The sequence below is a fragment of the Eretmochelys imbricata genome, chromosome 4, assembly GCF_965152235.1.
Source record: "Eretmochelys imbricata isolate rEreImb1 chromosome 4, rEreImb1.hap1, whole genome shotgun sequence".
NCBI classification, from domain to species: domain Eukaryota; kingdom Metazoa; phylum Chordata; order Testudines; family Cheloniidae; genus Eretmochelys; species Eretmochelys imbricata.
In genome coordinates, this window is record NC_135575.1 from 124553674 (window position 1) to 124564983 (window position 11310).

The window sequence follows — 11310 nt, forward strand, 5'->3', positions numbered from 1 at the left end:
AACCTCACCCACTCCTGAAATACACCCCTAATCTCTGGCTGACTTACTGACATCCTCAAATCATGATTTGAAGATTTCAAGTTACAGTGAATCCACCATTTACACTAGTTTAAACCTGCAAGTGACCGGTGCCCTGTGCTGCCGAGGAAGGTGAAAAAAACCCAGGGTCTTGACCAATCTGACCTGGGGGAAAATTCCTTTCCCACCCCAAAAATGGCGATCATGTGGGCAAGACCCAGGAAAGCATTCTCTGTAGTAACTCAGAGCCTTTCCCATCTAATGTCCTGTGTCTGGCCGTTGGGGATTTTTGCTGCTGGCAGTCGCCGGTGGGCCACATGCTATTGTAGGCAGTCTCATCATACCATTCCCTCCATAAACTTATCAAGTTCAGACTTGAAGTCACTTAGGTTTTTTGCCTCAATTGCTCCCCTTGGAAGGCTGCTCCAGAACTTCACTCCTCTGATGGTTAGAAACCTTCGCCTAATTTCCAGCCTAAAGTTGCTGATGGCCAGTTTATAGCCATTTGTTCTTGGTTCCGCATTGGCTCTTAACTTAAATAACTCCTCTCCCTCCCTGGTATTTTTCCCTTTGATGTGTTTATAGAGAGCAATCATATCTGCCCTCAGACTTCTTTTGGTTAGGCTAAACAAGCCAAGCTCTTTGAGTCTCCTCTTATAAGTAGACTTTCCATCATTCGGATCATCCTCATAGCCCTTCTCTGTACCTAGGGCTCCTCGTTGTTTTTGCTGATACAGACTAACATGGCTACCACTCTGAAACCTGTTCCCTGTCTCTGTAATCCCAGTACTTCTTCCCCAACTCCTTTCTACCGTTTCATTCCCCCATCTGCACCCCTTCACGTCATGTCTGTAATTAGGCTGCAAGTTGTTCACAGGAGGGAGCATGTCTTCTTATTTTTACTGTGTGGCACCTGGTACACTGATTGCTGTAAAATTATAAAACTATGATCATTTTTCTCACCCTCAGGATTAGTTAGATTCCCACCTCTAACCATAGTTGTACTTTGCAATAAATGGTTTTGAGAACATGCCCAGCTTAAATCTTCTTCACCTGAATCTCCCCTTTCCTATAAGTGATATTAATAACAAAATACATGTTGTATCACTGCAGAGAGGAGAATACAGCATAAACTGAGGCCTCTAGGTAAAATGAGGCTTTTCCCGTGTTTAGAATTTTTCAGTGCAAGTCTGTCAGAAATGACAACCCAGATAGTAACAAAGGACTCCTAAGGTGGATATATCTAGTGTGACTCTTCCCCAGGAAAAGCAATTATTTCAGTTAGGATTGACGATCCCACTTGTTTATCTGCTTTGGGTTTTCTACAGCTCTCCATGCCATTGTATCCAAACCCCTTAGCTTTAGGTACAGTCAATTAGAAATAAACCAGCTCCTCCTTTCACTCCAGAATGTTCGCCCTGCAGTTTGTAGAACCCTAAAGTTAGAGAGGCCAGCTCTTAAACCATTTAGAAGGTTGCTCATTGATTATCCCATTCCCCATACACTAGTAACTTATAAAATATTCTTGTTCCTCTGTGAGATTCTGATTACAACTACTTCAGCAAATAAAACTTAGTTCAGTGTACATTCAGCACTATCAGTTGTACAGATATAGAGGAAGATGTTGTCCATGTTCAAAGGAGTTTCCAACAGGGAGCTAAATAACTTGTACCATCATGGCTAATCCCACTGAGTTAATGTTTATTTGCCTCACGAAAGAAGTGAGTGTTAAGACTCAATTAGAGTAAGAGAAAGAGTTCCCTGTGCAAGCAGAGGCATGGAAGAAGGTGCTGAAGGTTACAAATGGGATATTCAGGAGCGGGGTTGGAAAGGAGCATAGGCTGAAAGGGGAATGGGGGGAAATAAAGAGATAGGCATGAGTTTTGGATGAGAACTTGAAGTTGATGTGGAAGGTAAGGGAAACCAGTGAAAGGACTCAAAGAGAGGATGATGTGGTCAAGAGCATATTTTGTAGACAAGAGAGAGATGTGATGCAAGGTGGCAGCATAGCTAAACTTGTACACTAAGCCACATTTGTAAAATCCTTGAAGATTCTTATTGTCATGTCTAATAGCGAAAACCTTCAGTCCAGAAATCACTAGGGTGTTACCACGTTTTGTAGGAGCAAGAGATCCAATTAAAGCAACACATTTAAGGAGTCCTCAACTAAAATCCTGACAAAATGGAGCACAATTATTCTGAGACGTGATGCCCAGGAAACCAAGAATGGAACAAATTGGTCAAACTGGCTTCTCCATTTCATGGCTGAGGTTCCACCCCCCAGGTATCTTTCAGGATGAACAGTTTCAAGCAGTGATCTTTAATAGCTGTATGAGAGAAAATGCAGCTTATCAGACTGAGTCCTAACAGCTGAGGTGCATATGTGTGTCACTTGTCAGTTTTCAGAACCTCTTCTCTTGTTACTTTATTAATCTTGGTATTCCAACTTGGGGTAATTATATACTACTTACCTAAACTGACACTTCATTTTAAATTAGGACTTCTTGTCCTAAACTGTTACTTAGTGTTACTGTGCACTTTTAACCATTGTTATGTCTAAGCCCAGATGTGGTGCCATGTTAGTGGTAGATAAGACACCTGTGTGCAGTTTGTATATCGGTTTAAGGCCACAGTCCTGAAAATACTTATCAGCATACTTAATGTTAAACTTGAGTATTCCCACTGATGTTCTATACATCTTGAAACCAATAGGATTACTCATGCTTCACATTTAGCACATAGAATCATAGAAATGTAGGGCTGGAAGGGACCTTGAGAGGTCATCTAGTCCAGCCCCCTAAGCTTAGGCGGGACCATCCCTGACAGGTGTTGGTCTCACCTGTTCTTAAAAACTTCCAGTGATGGGGATTCCACAACCACCTTAAAAGCTATTCCAGTGCTTAATTATACATATAGTTAGAAAGATTTTCCTAATGTATAACATTATGTATAATCTCCCTTCTGCAGATGAAGCCCATTACTTCTTGTCCTACCTTCAGTGGACATAAAGATCAGTTGTCACTGCCAACTTTATAAGAGCCCTTAAAATATTTGAAGACTGTTATCAGCTCCGCCCATCCCACACACTCTTCTTTTCTCAAGAGTAAACATGCCCAGTTTTTTTAACCTTTGCTCATCCACAACAGTTTGCAGGTGAGGACCTAAGCACTATATAAATGTAAGACTATTGTACCTTCAGGAGGATTATCACTTGCATACCTCTGCTCTCTCACTTAATCTGCTGGGGTGAAATCTTGGCCTCGTTGACATCAAAGGCAAAACTCCCATTGATTTTAATAGGCCCAGTATTTCACCCCAGGAATCTTTATCATCCCCTCTGCAATTATAAAGAGAGAAAGAGACCTTATAAAACATTTACCAAGTGGGGATGAGGGGGAGAATTACATAGAAATGGGTGTTGGATGCACTAAGGGGTAAACAACAGCTAGATGTGGAACTGCTGGCAACAAAACAGAGCAAACAACTAGGTAAAGTTTTTTTTTAAAATTCATGCCTTGTTTTTCATAAAACAAGGCCTGGTTTAATTACATCAGCCATTTTGATCGCCTTTATGTAAGTGCCCACACCACTTATCAGAGGGTTTTGAACCTAGGTCCTTCAGTACTTAAGCACAGACTTCTACCCCTTGAACTAAAGGAATAATTCCCGTCAACTAATAATAACAGAAGTCTGTTATCCTCTATGTGTATTAGAGGGGGTGATGACAGGCTTTGCAAGAGTATTACCCTAATATTTGATTTTTCTTTCACTAAGGAAAAAAATACATAGATCATCAGAAGATCTTCTCCCACACTCCCCACATGGGGATGCATTTTTAAAACCAAAATTGAAGTTGGCTCCTTCGCCTTGCTGCTTGAGTAGTCTGCCTCCAGAGCCTAGCCAACTACTTTGTTATCCTTAATGCAATACACTGGAAAGTCTGAATGAAACCTGAAGAACTGGTAATTAATTTGGGTTACATAAGAATCTAAAGAATTGTAAATCTCTTTTAAAAAGATAAAGTCCAACATGATTTTTCTTTCATTAAAAAAAGAGATTTATGCATTCTTTCATGTTTACAAAGCTTACTTATACAGCCAACATCACAAAGGAAAAGCTTAAAAAGCTTTGTGTCACCTGGCTGAACAATTACAACCAAGTAGGACTGAAAGCCGTCATGCCTTAGAGGATGTCTGTGCTATGGATTCCAGGTATTAATGCAAGAATGTGTAACTACCTTTCCCAGCAGTGTTTGGTAGGGTTGCCATGCATCCGGTTTTTGACCGGAACGCCTGGTCGAAAAGGGACTCTGGTGGCTCTGGTCAGCACTGCTGACTGGGCCACTAAAAGTCAAGTTGGTAGTGCAGCAGGGCTAAGGCAGGCTCCCTGCCTGCCCTGGCTCCGCTTGGCTCCCGGAAGCAGCCAGCATGTCCGACTCCTAGGCTCAGGGGCGGCCACTGGAGCTTTCTGTAGGGTTGCCAACTTTCTACTTGCAGAAAACCGAACACCCTTGCCCCGCCCCGTTCCACCCTCATCTGAGGCCCTGCCCCGCCCCTTATCCAAGGCCCCATCCCCCACGCACTCCAACTCTCCTCCCTATGTTGCTTGCTCTCCCCACTCTCACTCATTTGCTCATTTTCACCAGGCTGGCTCAGGGGATTGGGATGCAGGAAGGGGTGACGGCTCCAGCTGGGAGTGTGGGCTCTGGGGTGGGGCCAGAAATGAGGAGTTTAGGGTGCAGGAGGGGGCTCCGGGCTGAGGCTGTGGGTTGGAATGCAAGAGAGGGTGATGGCTCCGGCTGGGGGGTGCAGGCTCTGGGGTGGGACCAGGGATGAAGGGTTTGGGGCACAAGAGGGGACTCCAGGCTGGGGGATGAAGCCGAGGGGTTTGGAGTATGGGAAGGGGCTCCAAGCTGAGGCAGGGGGTTGGGGTGTGGGAGGGGGTATGGGCTCTGGGCTGGGGGTGAGGGTTCTAGGTGAGGCCAGAAATGAAGGGTTCAGGGTGCGAAGGAGGCTCCAGGATGGGGCAGGGGGTTGCGGAGAGGGGGTGAGGGCTTTGGCTGGGGGTGCAGACTCAGCGGTGGGGCTGTGGATGAAGGATTTGGGGTGTTGGAGGGTGCTCTGGGCTGGGACCAAGGGGTTTGGAGGTTGGGAGGGGGATCAGGGCTGGGACAGGGGGTTGGGGCATGGGAGGGGGGCAGGGATGCAGGCTCCAGGCAGTGCTTACTTCAAGCTGCGCCACCAACCAGACTTTTAATGACCTGGTCAGCAGTGCTGACTGGAGCCGCCAGACACCTGGCAACCCTAGCTTCGTGCACTGCGCCTGCCCCAAGCACCAACTCCGCAGCTCCCATTGGCCGGGAACCAATTCACTAGTGTTTGTAAAGAGCTTTGGAATTCACAAAATTTGTCATCCTAAGTTTTTTCACCAAGGTTTGTAAAGCACATTGGAGTAATGTGTTATAGCAATGTATAAAGTATTATTTTATTACTGCTATCGCAGTTTGGGCACCCTGACCCCGTTTGACAGGGTAAAAGGTTATAATCGAGTTTGCCTAACACAAATGAAAAGCCTTGTCAAGACATAGGTTGATCAGTCTGAAACCATGTTAGCTGGCCATGTTTCAGCTTAGAAGGGAACACTGCCTGAAACACAGCCCCTTAAACACACCTGGCTAATGGCACCAACCATGTTGGCCGGCATCTTGGCAGGACTTTCCAATCATGTTAAGCAAGCTCAACTGAGCTAACATGATTGAGAAATACACGCTTTTTGCTTGTCAAGATGGGGCTTTGTAGGATCAGAGGGAGACAGATATCACTGTAGATGATACTGCTGAAATGAGAAGGCACTTGTAATGTGTAGTGTGTAGAAAAGGAACACAGGCACACTTTTCACCGAGTGAGAGGTTAGTCATATCCAGCCTGTCCTGCATACCTTTTTGATCAGCTGCTGCTGAGGCTTGCTTCTCCATCTCTTCCCTTCCAGTGAGTGAGGGTATAAGGCACTAAAGTCGTCCTCAATCTCTTCCTTTCCTTTTACATCTTCCTGTCTTTCCCCAACCTTAGAGAAACTGCTGCTTCCTCTTCTTTTATCCTGTCTCTCCATAGTCTATAGGCCCACCTTTACATCTACCCTCTTAACTTCTCCTCACTCTCAACTCAACAATTAAGGAAAAATTGGCTTTGTTCTAATGGTATCATGAAGTGAGCTGTTAAACAGAGAAAGCAACAGAGAACATAAGCAAAGTGATTATGGATGGCTGCTGCTGTCAGTGTGGGGGTTGAGAGAAAGGAGAATAAATATAGGATCTTCTTATTTTGTTCCTTGTGAACCTGTCTCTCTAATTCCTGTTGCTACAACAACTTCAAAATCCCATGGCAACAAAATTCATACAATCTAGAACACAGGGACCCATTCAAGAGAAATGATCTAGAAAAGGTTTTAACATCGATGGCGTTATTCCCAGTTTGCACCAATTTGTAAATGAGATCAGGATCTGGGCCTCAGTAAGTTCCTGAGCACTGGTGCAGAGTTTCTAAGCAATTCCTCACTAATGTCAATGGGAGCTGAGGGCACTATATTTCAAGAAGTGCTCAGTACCTCGTAAGATCAGTCCATAACTGTCTGAGAAGAGAATTTGTTGCGCTCAAGTTGTTTGTTTTTTTTCTGTAACTTTTACCTGTGAAAATCAAAAGTAGCTCTTCTGGAGTAGATGAGTTACACCAGTGTAAAGCTAATGTGTAGGTGACAGGAATCATCCCCTGGGAATCTATAGAACTGCTGATGGATCTCTGGTGTAAACAAAAAGCCACAGTAATTTCAAGCTCCATTAGAAACAGATTTTTTAAAATCTTCTAAGGAAGCATCTGAAACTATGGAAAGGGAACAAAATTAAAAGTCAAAACACTTAACTGTATATGTTTAAATATAAATACCATGAAGACAAGAAACTATCCCCAACCCAAAAATTCTGAACCTTGATATGTGGACACATACTCATCAAATATCACACTGAGCATACATACATATGCAATAGCTGTAACAATATCTCCCACACAGCTGAATGCAAAAAGGACCTCAGATGCCACAGTGATGAGCACAGTGTAAAGATAGGTATCTAAGGTGTTTAAGCCTTGGTCCTAATTTTGAAGCCATTAACAGGCCAGATATCAGCTACAGTAAAGACTTCATCTCTAAACTGCCAAGACAATAGCTGTCCTCTGTTCTAATGAAGATCAATACACACTGGACAAAGTGCAAAAGAGTCAGAGATAAAAGATTTTTGGCCAAAAGTAACAGGCTATGGAAATGAATTTTCCAGAGGAGATTAGACTAATCCAGATTTTGGTTATCTATCGGTCACACTGAAATAGCTTCCTTTTTGATACAGGTTTTCCATCAGAACCAAATGAATGTTTTCAACAAGAAACACCTCCCTGCTTCTCCCAAACACCCGCTGCCCACACAAAAACAAACCAACAAAAAAGCCCTACCCCAAATTAAGATTTCTGTAATTAGAAAAGGGAGAAAAGAACTAAAGATTCCATGAAGTTCACTAGGGACCTTTATTAAGCTGCAAAGCGCTCAGACACTATACAGAGATGTGCCGGAACAATAGCCCAAGAAAAAGTAGACAGTGGCTATATCATGTATATCTATACCCAACAAGAGACTGCTGAATTGGAATTAATTTGCAAACTGGATACCATTAAATTAGGCTTGAATAAAGACTGGGAGTGGATGGGTCATTACACAAAGTAAAACTATTTCCCCATGTTTATTTCCCCTCCCCCCTACTGTTACTCTCACCTTCTTGTCAACTGTTGGAAATGGGCCATCCTGATTATCACTACAAAAGGTTTTTTTCTCCTGCTGATAATAGCTCACCTTAATTGATCACTCTCATTATAGTGCGTATATCTTCCTACTGTATTTTTCACTGCATGCATCCGATGAAGTGGGTTTTAGCCCACGAAAGCTTATGCTCAAATAAATTTGTTAGGCTCTAAGGTGCCACAAGTACTCCTCGCTCTTTTTGCTGACACAGACTAACACAGCTACCGCTCTGAAACGTATATCTATATCTATCTCTATAATCTATCGAGATAGATGATAGATATGCTGCAAATAAACAGTGATCATATTACCTTTGTGTCTCCAGCCTCACCCATACACACTACGTATGCTGAAGAAATTCTCCTTTGCTATTTGACAACATTTGGCTTTGCTGCTCTTTTGACATGTTCACAAATGGCACATTTCTCTTGGATGTGTAATTGCCGTTGATGTCTGTGTTTATGAAGTGGATCAGTTGAGGGCATGTGTTGCAGTCTTTCTAAGCAGTTTTGTTGTGTGATTTTCACATTTGGAACTTTTAATTTCACGCATCACAGTTTCACTATCTCTTCAGAAAAACAGTTAGAGCATTTAATAATGTTTTGCCAGATGTATTAAAGAACTGATGAAAATTCGATGTATAAATATTTACTAGTTGTAGACTGGCTAGTGTCTTTAAAAATCAACACAGCACCACAGGTCTTGCAGACTGTATGCTAATTGTAAAGTATGGATGCTGAAAATGCCACGGGCCCTTTTGCAGGGCTTTACAAAAGAAAAGTTGGAATGAAGGACATTTTATTAGCTCCTGTGAAAAATTTGAGACATGCAAGGACTACTTGAAGAGGAGGCAGATTCAAGGGTGAATCAGATTTGGTAAAATAGAAACCAATCCATACCCAGTCCATCCCTTGTACGGAACCTAAAATGAATACTGTTGTTATTGCTAAAAGAAAAGCTCCGTTGACAATGTCCTGAATAAGATCTGCTTGAAAATATTATTCAAGTCGCTGAACATAAGCTTCAAAGTCTTCCTCTTTTTCATTAAACTGGAACCCTTCCATTGTACCATTAGACTTTCTTCTTCCTTTCTTTTAATCAGGAAATATGTTCACTTTCTCTGACCTCTTTCCTGTTTTGCAATCCTATGTTCCTTACAGATTTCTCTCATAAGTAACTTTCTGTGTCTAAACTGAGACACAAAAAGATAACTGCCCCGACAGCAGCCAGAGAGTTGCCTATATATTTAAAGGCACAGAACGACACCTTCTGCTAACCCTCACATTGTCCTGTTGTCATTTTAACTGGGGAGTCCAGTGGGACTTACAGAAGGCTGACAGGCTGGCCCTACCACCACAACTTCTATATGTACTTATATGGCCATATTAGCTGATTAATGAATTTTTCAAACTGATCAGACATCAATGAATTTATCTTCGAAACATCCCTGTGACTGAGTTAGGGAAGTATTATCAACCTCCAATTTGCTGATGAGACATAGTTGCCAACATTTTTAAACACAAATACAAGGGATAAATTTCTAAATAAGCCTGGGGGGTTTAAGGTCTGCTTAACACTCAGCCACCTGGGGTTTTAAGTGCATCCTGATGAACTGTACATGCTAACTATATGAATAATCAGTTGTCAAGGCCTGAAAACTGATGCAGTTTTCAACCCATTCTTGTTGTCATGTAGTTTTGCCCCATATAGCAGCATGTTCCTATGTTACTCATAGCCATCCTTCTCCCAGCCAACCAGAGGTCAGCAACATGTCTATACATGGACACAAGTGTCCGTGGTAAAAATTCTGAGGTCCATGGTAATCTTTAAAAAAATTGAATGAATGAATGACATCCTCCCACACCACCCCACAACATCCATCACTAAGTGCGGTAATTTTGTCAAGTGTTTGTCATGCAACATGGTGGTGCCGACCCCTGCAGCCAACCCAGACTTCTTCCACAGGGTGTCTGGGTGATGGCCCTAGCCCCCACTGATATTTTCAGGAGGTGAAAGCAACCCTGCTGCCCCACCTGGAAATTCTGGAAATTTCAGGGTTAGGATGGAGGGCCTCTAAGCTCTTCCCCACCCTTTCTAGCTGCCTTCCCCAAGCCCTTTGTCTCCTCACTTTGTACCCATCTTGAGATCCCCATTTACCCATGTGTGGCTGTCAGGGTGGCTAAGGAAATCAGAAAACTTTGTTGGATAAGAAGGGGCAGTGGTCAGACCTGATATCTCTCCTCCTTCCCTGCACGGGGAATGATATGGCTAATGCCCTCTGAATAGTCAAGGAGAGGGTTGAAGGCCCTTAGCCGCCCCTCCGTGAGGCAGCAAATGGTAAGTGTGGGCTTTGGGAAGGAGGGAGCTTGCTGTACCCAAAGAGTATTGGAGGGTGCAGAACTGAAGCACTGTCATAAGAACAGATATTTCCACAAGATTTCTGCCATTTCTGTTGGGGTGTTGGAATCAAGAGACAACAGCACAGGCTAGAATCATAGAATAGAATCATAGAATATCAGAGTTGGAAGGGACCTCAGGAGGTCATCTAGTCCAACCCCCTGCTCAAAGCAGGACCAATTCCCATCTAAATCATCCCAGCCAGGGCTTTATCAAGCCTGACCTTAAAAACTTCTGAGGAAAGAGATTCCACCACCTCCCTAGGTAACGCATTCCAGTGTTTCACCACCCTCCTAGTGAAAAAGCTTTTCCTAATATCCAACCTAAACCTCCCTGCAACTTGAGACCATTACTCCTTCTTCTGTCATCCGGTACCACTTAGAACAGTCTAGATCCATCCTCTTTGGAACCCCCTTTCAGGTAGTTGAAAGCAGCTATCAAATCCCCCCTCATTCTTCTCTTCCGCAGACTAAACAATCCCAGTTCCCTCAGCCTCTCCTCATAAGTCATGTGTTCCAATCCCCTAATCATTTTTGTTGCCCTCCGCTGGACGTTTTCCAATTTTTCCACATCCTTCTTGTAGTGTGGGGCCCAAAACTGGACACAGTACTCCAGATGAGGCCTCACCAATGTCGAACAGAGGGGAACGATCACGTCCCTCGATCTGCTGGCAATGCCCCTACTTATACATCCCAAAATGCCATTGGCCTTCTTGGCAAGAACGGCACACTGTTGACTCATATCCAGCTTCTCGTCCACTGTAACCCCTAGGTCCTTTTCTGCAGAACTGCTGCCTAGCCATTCGGTCCCTAGTCTGTAGCGGTGCATGGGATTCTTCCGTCCTAAGTGCAGGACTCTGCACTTGTCCTTGTTGAACCTCATCAGATTTCTTTTGGCCCAATCCTCTAATTTGTCTAGGGCCCTCTGTATCCTATCGCTTCCCTCCAGCGTATCTACCTCTCCTCCCAGTTTAGTGTCATCTGCAAACTTGCTGAGGGTGCAATGCACACCATCCTCCAGATCATTTATGAAGACATTGAACAAAACCGGCCCGAG